The sequence below is a fragment of the Mustela nivalis genome (assembly GCF_964662115.1).
Source record: "Mustela nivalis genome assembly, chromosome: 15".
Taxonomy (NCBI): Eukaryota; Metazoa; Chordata; class Mammalia; order Carnivora; family Mustelidae; genus Mustela; species Mustela nivalis.
In genome coordinates this window covers 8883153-8896051 of record NC_139034.1, presented here as the reverse complement: position 1 = coordinate 8896051, position 12899 = coordinate 8883153, and the positions used below count along the sequence as shown (strand labels likewise).

The 12899-nt window shown below is 41.7% G+C and overlaps 2 protein-coding genes and 1 pseudogene across 3 annotated transcripts in view; 2 read left to right on the top strand and 1 right to left on the bottom strand.

Annotated features, from left to right (window-relative positions):
- LOC309848526 (ral guanine nucleotide dissociation stimulator-like) overlaps positions 1–12899 on the top strand; it is a 438233-nt gene that overhangs the window by 390864 nt on the left and 34470 nt on the right. The gene's annotated exons all lie outside the window — the stretch shown is intronic.
- Positions 1–12899, bottom strand: part of LOC309848891 (uncharacterized protein) — a gene marked incomplete at its 3' end in the record, with an annotated part of 339926 nt that overhangs the window by 307810 nt on the left and 19217 nt on the right. The window lies entirely within an intron of this gene.
- Positions 2692–3981, top strand: LOC309848731 (proliferation-associated protein 2G4 pseudogene; annotated as a pseudogene). Its single transcript has one exon. The product of its transcript is annotated as a proliferation-associated protein 2G4 pseudogene (transcript).

Here is a 12899-nt window from a genome sequence, read left to right as displayed (position 1 = left end):
CACACACACACACGAATACTATTCAGCCATAAAAATGGAATCTTGCCATTTGCAACAACATGGATGAACCCTGAGGGTATTATGCTAAGTGAAGTCAGACAAAGACAAATACTGTGTGATCTCACTTCTAAGTCAGCAATCAGCTTCTCTCATGTTTTAGAATTAAAACCATGATTTCTGTAAAATCATTCAACTGCATTATAACAAAACAATCCTACTGAGTTTCTTTTGAAAAATCATCTTATTATGAGTCCTAGAATAGGACTATGATGACCTTTTGCATGTGAAACCTACTTCTTTTGTCAACTATATGGTTTAAACAAAAATGATCTATGAAATGCTCTTCACCAAAAAGGAAAAAATTATGGTTCTATCAGAACTTTATCTTTTCAGAGAAACAACTTAGTAAAGACTAATGGCTTTTAGATCATATAAGTATCATTTCCAACCATAGGTAACCACTTACCCTAATCCAAATTGTATGTATTATCTCTGAAACTTTCTGAACTCCAGTTTCTTAAATGCAAAGTGGTGACCTCATGGGATTACTGTCATAATTAACAGCTGAATGAAAGCTTAAAGCTCCTAGCAAAGTGACAGCCAGAGTAGTCCCTCATGGTAGTTATTATAATGATTAATATTGGCAGTTCTACTCTTCTGCCCATTATGTTTCACAGCCAAATGGAAGGCAGTTTTAACAGTGAAAAAATTAAAGCCTCTAGGGCGATACACTTAAATTACTGAAAATAGTTTACTTTTTTGCCCCTCCAGATCAATATTATATTCTAGGAGAGGGAAGAGCAGACTCCCTACTGAGTAAGGAGCCTGATGCAGGGCTCAATCCCAGGACCCTGAGATCATGATCTGAGCCAAAGGCAGAGGACCAACCGACTGACTGAGCCACCCAGGTGCCCTAATATTATATTCTAATTGAACAAGAAAAGACCACCTTTCCCTTTCCCCTTTTTAGAATAAAATGAATACACTCAACACTTTTCAAAATGAAAGCTATTCTAGGAGTGCCCACTGCAAACACGAATATGTTAAAGGTACAATCTGCAGAATTGAGGAACACCATAAAGTGCACCAACACATTCCTTTTTTTTTTTTTTAAAGATTTTATTTATTTATTTGACAGAGAAATAGAGAGCACAAGTAGGCAGAGCAGCAAGCACAGGCAGGCTCCCTACTAAGCAGAGAACTAGACACAGGTCCTGTCCCCAGGACCCTGAGATCATGAGCTGAGCTGAAGGCAGATGCCCAACCAACTGAGCCACCCAGGCACCCCCACCAAGACATTTCTGACTAGCAAGCAGATTTGTTAAATAATTATTAAATCCGTGTAATTTGTACTACAATATTCCCTAATAACCAAGCTGTTTAGCAAAATTTAAAATGAACTAAATAGATATTCTTCCATGGCTGTACTGTATTTGCCAGATCACAGGAACCTAGTAAAAAAGTTATTGAGATGACTAAATTTTTATTATGTTTAGCTATCCCTTTAAAAAAGCAAAAACAACAGGGTTATGATTTATAGTTTAAAAAAAAAAGTCAGTTAATCCTTTTATCTATAATTGTAACCAGCTGAGAAAACCGTATGTGGTAATACATGTTCTTCAAGAGATAAACACTTTTTTAAGGTAATACAATTACCTTAGTGAGATCAGCAACCAAATTAAAAACTGAATTTCAAAAAGAAGACCAAATTAAAACAAAATTTGAGCTAATGGAAATCAAGGTACAGAAGAGTATATATGTATTTATTTATTAGTATTTTTTTAAAGATTTTATTTATTTATTTTGAAAGAGAGATCACAAGCAGGCAGAGAGAGAAGGGGAAGCAGGCTCCCTGCTGAGCAGGAAGCCGGATATGGGGCTTGATCCCAGGACCCTGAGACCATGACCCGAGCTAAAGGCAGAGGCTTTAACCTACTGAGGCGCCCCATATTTATTAGTATTTTTAATCCAAGGGGCTTGAACTCAGGTATGCACTCACTTTGTCTGAGATTGAGACCTGAGCTGAAATCAAGAGTCAGACATTAACAGACTGTCATGAAGGCACCCCAAGAACAGTATGTGTTTTGAAACATCTGTCTGTATAGATACACACGAGTTTATTATATGCACAAAATATGTCTAGAGGGATGTACCAAAAACCAACAGTAGTCAACTCTGAAGGAACTGTGACTGGGACATGATTCTGACGCTTGTTTTTCATAAAATATCTTTTTGTGCAGATTGACTTTTTTTTTTAAGTTTGTTTGTTTGTTTATTTATTTATTTTTAAGATTTTATCTGTCCATTTGACAGAGAGATCACAAGGAGGCAGAGAGGCAGGCAGAGAGAGAGGAGGAAGCAGGCTTCCCGCCGAGCAGAGAGCCCGACGCGGGGCCCAGTCCCAGCACCCTGGGATCACGACCTGAGCCAAAGGCAGAGGCTCAACCCACTGAGCCACCCAGGCGCCCCTATTTATTTATTTTTAAGTGATCTCTACACCCGGTGTAGAGCTCAAACTAACCCGGAGATCAAGAGTCATGCTCGGCCCGCCCGCCTGCTCCCCTGCTAGCTCGCGCTTTTGCTCGCGCTCTCCTCGCGGATCGAAGGGGCCAGGCTGTGGCTGGAAGGGAGGCAGAGGCGGCGGCTCAGGGCGAACGAGGTTGCAGAGGTGGTGGTGGTGGTGGTGGGAAGATGTCGGGCGAGGACGAGCAGCAGGAGCAAACTATTGCCGAGGACCTACCTGGTCGTGACCAAGTATAAGATGGGGGGCGACATCGCCAACGGGGTACTTGGGTCTTTGGTGGAAGCATCCTGCTCAGGTGTGTCGGTACTGAGCCTGTGTGAGAAAGGTGATGCCATGATTATGGAAGAGACAGGGAAAAATTTCAAGAGAGAAAAAGAAATGAAAAAAGGTATTGCCTTTCCCACCAGCATTTCAGTAAATAACTGTGTATGTCACTTCTCCCCTTTGAAGAGCGACCAGGACTATATTCTCAAGGAAGGTGACTTGGTAAAAATTGACCATGGGGTCCATGTGGATGGCTTCATCGCTAATGTGGCTCACACTTTTGTGGTTGATGTAGCTCAGGGGACCCAAGTAACAGGGCGGAAAGCAGATGTCATTAAGGCAGCTCGCCTTTGTGCTGAAGCTGCCCTGAGCCTGGTCAAACCGGGAAACCACAACACACAAGTGACAGAAGCCTGGAACAAGGTTGCCCACTCGTTTAATTGCATACCAATACAAGGTATGTTGTCTCATCAGTTGAAGCAGCATGTCATCGATGGAGAGAAAACAATTATCAAGAATCCCACAGACCAGCAGAAGAAGGACCATGAAAAAGCTGAATTTGAGGTACATGAAGTATATGCCGTGGATGTTCTTGTCAGCTCAGGAGAGGGCAAGGCCAAGGATGCGGGACAGAGAACCACCATTTACAAACGAGACCCTTCTAAACAGTATGGCCTGAAAATGAAGACTTCATGTGCCTTCTTCAGTGAGGTTGAAAGGTGTTTTGATGCCATGCCATTTACTGTAAGAGCATTTGAAAACGAGAAGAAGGCCCGGATGGGTGTGGTGGAGTGCGCCAAACATGAACTGCGGCAGCCATTTAATGTTCTCTATGAGAAGGAGAGTGAATCTGTTGCCCAGTTGATATTTACAGTCCTGCTCATGCCCAATGGCCCCATGTGGATAACCAGTGGTCCCTTTGAACCTGACCTCTACAAGTCTGAGATGGAGGTCCAAGATGCAGAGCTGAAGGCCTTCCTCCAGAGTTCTGCAAGTGAGAAAACCCAGAAAAAGCAAAAAAAGAAGGTCTCCAAGACTGCAGAGAATGCCTCCAGTGGGGAAACATTAGAAGAGAAGGAAGCTGGGGACTGAGCTGGGTCCCATCTCCCCAGCTTGCTGCTCCTGCCTCATCCCCCTCCCACCACACCCCAGGCTCTATGAAGTGCAGTTTGTCTTCTTCACCCAGGACCGCCAACAGAGCAGGGTCTCCTTGCCCTTTCCCTGTCCCCACCCCAACCCCTTCCAACAACAACCAGCTCCAACTGACTCTGGTCTTGGGAGGCCAGGCTTCCCAACCACTGAAGACTACTTTAAATAGAAAAGAGAAATTGAATAATAAAATCAGGAGTCAAAAAAAAAAAAAAAAAGAGAGTCACATGCTCTTCCAAATGAGCCCGCCAGGCGCCCCTGCACAGGCTGACTTTAACGTGTATTGAAGTATAGCATGGTAGAAGCATGTACTAAGGGAAATAAAGTAGAACATAGACAGCTTGGCTAGGATTATACATGGCTAAAATTAAAAAGCAAAGTAAGCCAACCAGACATTGTCATCAGAAATAACAATATTATGGAGTACTAAAAGTGAAGTGGTGTGCCCAAGATGCTTTTTCCTCATTGTCTTGTTTCAAAAATAAGTAAGACACAAGCCTAAATATTAAGTATTGTATTATCTGCAAAGTGAGTGCATACCGTAAAAATGGGAGAAATGCGGTTACCACATAATAAAAATGTAAGAATTCTGCTGCAAGACACATACACAGTTTATACCTATTCTATTCAAACTCATTGAAATGTCCGGTGTTGTAACACACTTCCAAGAATCAAGATAACATGCAACTGTAATAACACCCACAAAGATAGGCGCATCTGAATTTTCTTGTATTCACTTCCACTCCTGCTGCTTAAGGGAAATCTGCTGTTGCATTCTTTGTTTCTAAAAATGCATCACAACGTCAACTGATGAGTCGTGAGTCACACTCCAAAGTCTTATGTACCAAAGAAAGCAGGGAACAAAAGTCCTAGACATCAATTGTAAAGATGTTTAATCAGCTAAGTTACAAATGAGGAGTTATTTATAAGGTGACACAGATGACAGTTTGGGGAAGAGATATGAGAAACTTGACAATAAAGCTGCAAATTCTGTAAGGATTGATAAAATCATTTGCACTTGTTCCCTCCTAATAACTGGTAGGGTTTGTTTTTGTTGACTTAGAACATACGAATAGTAATTTCTGCTGAGATACTGACAGGTACAAACTCAACAAACTCTCAGCTTCATGAAAAAAGACATTATCTGAGAACTGACTTGCCCGATGCCTTGCTTCTCCTCTAAATTCATTCCTACTTTTGCAGTTTAGCAATTTCACTGAGGACGAAACCTCCAGGAAAGGATAAGGCAAAGGGCAGGAACCAGAGATGCCACTAATTGTTTCTCTGTGGCAGCATTAACTAAAAGTTTTCCTGGTGAGGAAGACAAACTCATGGCTGAAAAAAAATGTGAAGACCAGCTGTAGATTTCAGGCACCAGTGTAACAGACTATTAAGATCTGACCTTATCATCTTGTTTTCTTCAAGGCATGTCATTATCCTTTACATTAATCTGCTTACCTGTTCATTGTTTCTCTCTCTTCCCAGCCCCCACAGCATGTAAACTCCTTAGGAACAGGGATCCCCCCTGTCTTGTTCTCTGCTATATTGTTGCCATCCGGAACAGCGCCTGGCACATAACAGGCATTCAATAAATAGCCAGTGTTGGGGGGAGGCCCAATACATAATCATTACTTAACTATCTCAGGCCCGGCACAATCACAAATAGGCTATTATTTTTCACTAGAGACTACTCTTTACCTATAATGTAAAATAATAATTACACTAACACCTTGCCATGAGGTTCTATGCCCAAGTTTTACTATTTAAATATCATATTTGTATCAAAATATAGTAATTACGATAAAATGATTACCTGATTCATCTCGATTTCTGAGAACAAGAACTTCTGTGATTCACTTTCATATCTCAAATATCTAGAATGGTACAAAGTACAGAGCAGATGTTCAAATATTTGAATAAATGATTTTAAAAGAATTTTAACTGGTGGCATTATTAGCCATTTTCTATTTTCTTTGCATAATTTAGTATTTCCTAAATTTTCTACACCTAGCATTCCTATAATCAAAAAAAAAAAATAGTGTTAGAAGAAAAAAGGAAACTAATGTACTCTTATACCCCAATGGTCTTGATAATGTATGCAACAAGGCAAATCAAACAGATAGACCATATGCTTCCTAGGAGTTATCAGATAGAAAAATATTCCTTAAAAAAGAAATATTACTATTTTAAAAATGAATTAGAAATATTATTTTGAAGAACATTAAGCTTTATCTTCCAGAAAGATTTCCTTTCATAAACCCTAGTATACTTCAAGAGTAATTTCTTTGTTTTTTTTATTAACAGAATTATTTTCTTTTGGTTCAAATAACCAAAAGAGTAATTTTTTTTATGGAGCATAGGGAATGGTGTACTATGAATAAACATTTTGAGAACTACCTAATAATCTACTTTGCTTTCTCCAGGACTAAGTTTGATTTATTATGCCTCTGGTGAACCCAAACTATACATAGTGAAAATTCAGTCAGCTGTCACATTTAGAAAGACTAAAATCAGGGGTGCCTGGGTAGGTCAGGTGTTAAGTGTCTGTCTTGAGCTCAGGTCATGATCCTAGAGTCCTGGGATTAAGCCCTGCATTGAGCCCATCAGGCCCTCTGCTCAGTGGGAAGCCTCCTTCTCCCTCTCCCACTCCCCCTGCTTCTGTTCCATCTCTTGCTGTGTTTCTGTCAAATAAATAAATAAAAATCTTAAAAAAAAAAGAGAGAGAGAGAAAGACTAAAACCATACCAAACAACTTCATAACACAAAACCCTTTACAATTAAAAAAACTAACACAATATACATTAGTTGAAAGTTAATTTTGATGTTTAATAGATTTTATCATCCTTCTGTATCCTACAAAATGGATTTACTAAAATCTTTAGTTCTTTCTGTAAATAGCTACCATACTATTTAAAAAATCCAGACTCAGAATAAATCTTGAAGGTTTTTTTAATGTTATTATATGTCTTTCAAAGGTAGAAAAATCATTCAAATGTGTTGACAAATGTACTCAATACACCAGGAAAAAGAAAAGGTCAAAACCTAGAAAAATTATTTTTAATTTTTTAACAAACTCTGAAATTAGTCTGTTCAAGTCTCAATTAATGTATCTCATCTACAATGAATGCACAAAGCCTAAAATTAGAGAAATTAATGAGGTTAATAAATATTTCATAAGAGATCTAATTGCTATAGATACTTTTGAATTCTTATTAAATGGTTCTGACCGAACAGATTTAAAAGGTATGCTCAGCAGCTGACCACATGCATTACCTATCTGTAATAAAGAGGCACAGAATGCAATCACCTGCACTCTGATACTTGGCTTCTTCCCAATCATTTTGTGTTTTAGCTTCAGCTAACCCTAGACTACTGATTGTTTCCATATCAGTGTCTCACAACTATAAGAAACAAAAGAACAGAGAAACTCACACTAGAATATGTTAGTAAGTACCATTTGAGAACTGTGTCCTAGCTAATTACTGTCATCAGTCCCCCTAAATTAAAACTTTCATATATTTCAGAACTTTTCCTCTTATTTCCAAAAGCAAAGTCTCAGAAATATGTTCAAAATATTTTGTTTGGACCCTTGTCTTATACCATATTCAAACACTGACTTAGGTAGATTAAAGAACTGAAACTGTAAAACTTCTAGAAGGAAATAAGGAGTAAGTTCATGACAACCAGCAGGTGCCCAGTCCAAGTGACAGCAGCCGGGAGCCTGTATCCTGCCTGTGAGGCTTTCCCTGACCACCTGTCTCAGCCCCCTTCCCCCGCATGGCTTCCGTTCACCTGGCTCTTTGTTCCTTCCTAGCGTGCATCACCACTGAAAAGTGAAAAAGTAAATGATTTCCTCCTTTGATTGTTTATGCTTCTACTCTCTAGCAGGTAAGCTAAGAGATGGCTGGAGACTCTGTCTTGGGAACTGATGGATTCTCAACTCCTAGCACAGTGCCTGGCACGTAAGCAGATGCTAACGAAATCTTTGTGGGGTGAAAGGAAAAACTAAAGCATCAGAATTTGGGGTATTGTGTCTGCCTAATATCCATTTAAGTATTAAAGATGACGAGTGAAGAGCCACCCCCCTCTCCTGAGTGTCTACGCTCCATTTGGGGAGAAAGGCAGGGGCAACCACTGGCAATGACACATGGAGTCGTGAGGTCCCTGTCACGGAAGCATTCAAGCAGAGGCTAGAGGACCATGGCAGAGCAGCGATTCCTGCATCAGAAAGACATGGATAGGGACTTCACAAAGGTTCAAGATTTGGGGTCAGTGGGGGAGGAGAATACCTAGGGTATGAGGACTTGCATGACACAAGGTCATCACATCCTTTGGAATGCTTCCCAGGTGAGCGGAGACGAGCACTACTTTTCTTCAAACATCCATGAACTCTCCACAGGGTGAGTTTTGCTGCCGTGAGCACCCACAGTCCACACGGCGCTCGTCTTCGTCAGCACAGGCTCGGACCCCAGGAGCAGGGGGAGAGCCCGTGCCAGCCAGAGGGTAGACCATAGCCAGAGGCTTGCTTCCACCATCGAGGAGGGAAAGGGGCACAGAAGGGAGGGGGCAGCTCTGCAAAAGCGCTCTGGGGTGTCGCTTCCCTGGGAGGGTCTCGGGCATGAGTATGGGACTCAACACTTCCTGGGACCTTGGACATTCTTGCAGAGCTGTGGGTGAGACGAGACTTCCTAATAAACTCTTGGTGCCGTAAGGATGTCCTTTATTTATCTAGTTATCTATCTATTTATTTATTTTTATTTTTTAATGTTTTAATTTTTAATTTATAATCTTTTATTTTATTTATTTTTAGGAATATTTTTATTTATTTATTTATTTGACAGAGATCACATGTAGGCAGAGAGAGAGAGATGAGGAAGCAGGCTCCCTGCTTAACAGGGAGCCCGATGCGGGGCTCAATCCCAAGATCATGACCTGAGGTGAAGACAGACGCTTAAGGACTGAGCCACTCAGGCACTGCTTTAGTTCATTTTTGTGCTCTATCTGTAATGAACTAGAGGAGCTTCTCGATCTTTATCATTCTGAATCTTCCTAGCCTGAAACAGACCTCAAATTTCAATTCTTCCTTTATTTCTCCCTCAAGAATTTTTAAATTTTCTTCAGCAAATCCTGAAATTTACTACAACTGGTTAATTTCTAAGCAATTTCAAAGCTTCTGTGAATGGAATTTCCTCCCTCACTATGTTTTCTGTTTAGCCTTCATGCATTAGAAGGTGTTGGGTCTTGTGGATTCATGTTCTAACACATTGTTTTGGTGAGCCCATCGATTATCCCCAAGAATACTCTGTTTGGGGAGGGAGATGAGAAGAGCTTGGGTGCTGGATCCGATGGGCCACGCTGCAGGTTCATCATCTCTCACGACCTGTGTGGGACACGTTGGGCAAGAAGCCATCTTCCTGGAGCCACAGAGTCTTTGCCAGTGATGATGATAAGGGGTAAGAAGCCCAGAGAGGATTTGTGCTGAAACTCCAGAGCTTCTTTCTTTCTTAGAAGTCATATGATCCATTGAGTGTATGCTCAAAAGAATTGAAAGCAGAGACACAAAGAAATAGCTATAGACCCACTTCACAGAAACCTTACTTACAATAGCCAAGAGGTGAAGACAACCCAAGTGTCCACAGATGAATGGGTGAGCAAATGTGGTCTATCCATACAACAGAATATTGTTCAGCCTTAAAAAGGAGCAAAGTTCTGACATGTTCTACAACATGGATGAAACTTGAGGACATCACACTAAGGGAAATAAGCCAATCATCTGAAGAGAAATAATAGATGATTCCACTTACATGAGGTACCTACAGTAGTCAGATTCATAAAGACAAAAAGCAGAATGGTGGTGGCCAGGGGTTGGGGCTAGAGGGGGGTACGAGGAGGTATTGTTTAGTGGGGACATAGTTTCAGTTTGGCAAGATGAAAAGTTCTGGATGGTGGTGATGGTTGCACAACCATGTGAATATATTCACCACCAGCGGAAATGTTGCACTTAAAAATGGCCAAGAAGGTAAATTCTGTGTATATTGTTATCACAATTTAGAAAAGCATATTTTAAAAATAGACAAGATGGAGTTGGCATTCTGGAAACACATCCTCAGTGGATGGGAATTATCAGTGCAAGTGATACCTATGCTATGCTAGCATGTGCTATATTAGAGGGGCAATCAATCCTTCTACAGTCTCCACGGGTGAGGATGAGGGTCATGGTGGGAGGAGAGGTGGCAATGCCAGGAGGGAGAAGGAAGGCCAGGCTGCAAGTGTGGAATGAGCTTATCTGTAACATTAATAATGACAAAATGGACAGGGAGCAGTTAGTGAGTCTTCGTGCTAAAGCATTTTGTAATCATTATTTTATTTGTATTTGTATATTATTTGTATATTTATTTGTATTTGTAGCAACCCATGAGGTAGGAATTATTCCAATTTTCCCACCATGAAAACTGAATTTTGGGGAGGTCAGGGAAGCGACAAGGAGCAGTATGTTTTGCCATTTCTGCAATTAGACTTTTTTGCTTTGCAGGGGAACTGAGGTTGTTACTTCTGGGTGATTTCTTGTATCTTTCCAATCAGGAGAGAATGGGTTACTCTGTTCCAATGTTGGTTTCTTTGTTGTGCCCTTGGTGATATCAGATGTAAGCATTAGGGAAAACCACGTGAAGAGTGGATGGTAAATCCCTGTACTATCTTTGCAACTTTGTAATTTGATATTATTCCAAAATAGAGAATTTATTCATAAGCTGAGAATTGCTTTTACAATATTTATAATCAAAAAAGATTAATTTTAGAGAACAATAAAAGATCAATAAGAAATAGTCATATCACCCAACAATAAAATGGGTGAAAGTCATGAACAAACATCGTTCAGAGGAGAAGTGGCAAATAAGAATGGTTCGGCCACTCAGCAAACAATGTAGAGATTCAGCAAGTTTTTTGTTAGGTTCATGCTCCAAGGTCACTCTTGCTCTTGCACCAAAATGCCAAGGGGCATCTGGGAGAATGTTCACAGCAGCACTGTTTGGAATAGACAAAAACGAGTAACAACTGAATTGTGTCCATCACAGGGGAATGGATAAGTAAATCAAGATGAGATCACCCAATGGAATATTATGCAGCAGTGAAAACGGTGTCTATCCACCACATGCAAAAGGAAAGATGAATCTTAGAAGAAATTTGAATCAAAAAAGTCTCAGAAAAGCCAACATAGAGTACTATATTTTATGAAGTTCAAATCATTCAAAATTAGACTTCCTGTTATAAAACTAAATAAAAAACAAGGAGCTAATACCAAGAAAATTTAGGAGCCTGGTTTCCCCAGGGTTATGGATAGGACAAGGGGTTGGAGTCAGGGAGGGACCCTCTTGTTCTTGGGCCTTGGTGACACTGGTGACCATCTTGGTGACCTTGATGACATTCTTGTTCTTAAGCCCAGTGGTGGGTTCACGGTGTTTGTTTTATTATGATGTCTCAATCTTATATGTGTTATTTTGTATCTGTTAAATGTTACAGAATCTTTAAAAATTGGGAGATAAGTTTTTTTTTTTTTTTTTTTTTTAAGTGAGGGGCAGAACAGATGTGTTTCCAAAATCTACAGGAACTTTTTTTTTTTTTTTTTTAACTCTAATCTTTGGAGAGGAAAATTGAATCCTTTAAGGTTTTCAAGAGACAATGGAAGCATCCACATGCTCTCTCATCTGGAATTTATGCCAAAAATGGGGCAAGGCCTGCTGATCTTAGTTTGTCTAGATCTGAACCACTGGTTCAGATTGGTTTGTGGGTGGATTACACATGCAATGCTGCCTGGCCCCCCAGCAGACCTCCATCTCCGATGTTTGGTCTGTGCCGCCCCGCTGGGGCTCTGGGCCTTCCCCACAAATGGGCCATCCCTTTGCCTACCTGCCTCTGAGGGCTTTCCCTTGGCCCTGGAATAAAGCTCAATCCAGCTTCGGGCAAGGGTTCCCTTCTGCAGTCAAGCCCTCTCCAGCCCCAGGATGGGGTAGCCACACTCCCTCAGTTCTCCCTGAGACTCTGCCTGAATTCCCTTTGTCCCTGGAATGTGCCCAAGCCCTCCCCTCCCTGGGCTTTTCCACACTGTCTCCGGACTGTCTCCTGCCATTTGTTTTATGCCACTGAGTCCTACTGACTTACACGGTCTCCTCAAAGAAGGGTTCTGTGAACACTGGACCCCGATAACCCATGGCAGCATGCACCCGTGGGCTCCTCATGCCCCTGCCAGTCCCAGGGGGAAAATACCAGTGTTGTTCAGTGGGGATCCCAGCAGTGACTGATCAGTGTGTGCTGGATTTATTGCATTTATCATTAGCATTCCATCCAGAATACAGAGGAGAAAGCAATCACGGTGTGTGGAGGGCGGGGGTGGAGGGCTTCCGGGAGGAAATGGTGTGGGATGTGGGGACCTGTCCGTGCCTTGCATCAGCTCCCAGTTACCAAGCTTTGGCCATGCTGCAGGCTGTCCTCCGTGGGTGGGCTGTATCCCCCTGCGGTGACAGTGGAGCTGGGGAGCAATGAGCTTTCTCTCCAGCCCCACTTCACCAGCTCCCTCTCTGGGATGCTGGAAGGTGGGAGCTGTCCTCTGCCACATGCTCCATCTTTTCCTGGTTCTAGCGCAAAGTCTCCACGTCCCAGGGGTTCTTCCAGTCAGGAAGAAGCTCTGTTTCGATCTGGAAGGCCCCTTGGCCACCTTGGGTTCCAGCAATGCTCTGTCATACCCGACCCAGAGAGAGACTTTCCCTTCTCAGCTCTCTTAGGCCTGGTGTGTCCACAACAGCAAGCTCCAGGGAGTAGAACCCATCTGGTTCAGAACGTTGTGTGCTCAGGAAGGAAAGGACTTACGTGCTTAGAAAGCACATGAACTTGGGAGCTCAGCATCTGTGAAAACCAGAGAAAGATCAGTTGTGGCAGGTACTTCAGGTATGGTCTGCGTGAAATCCAG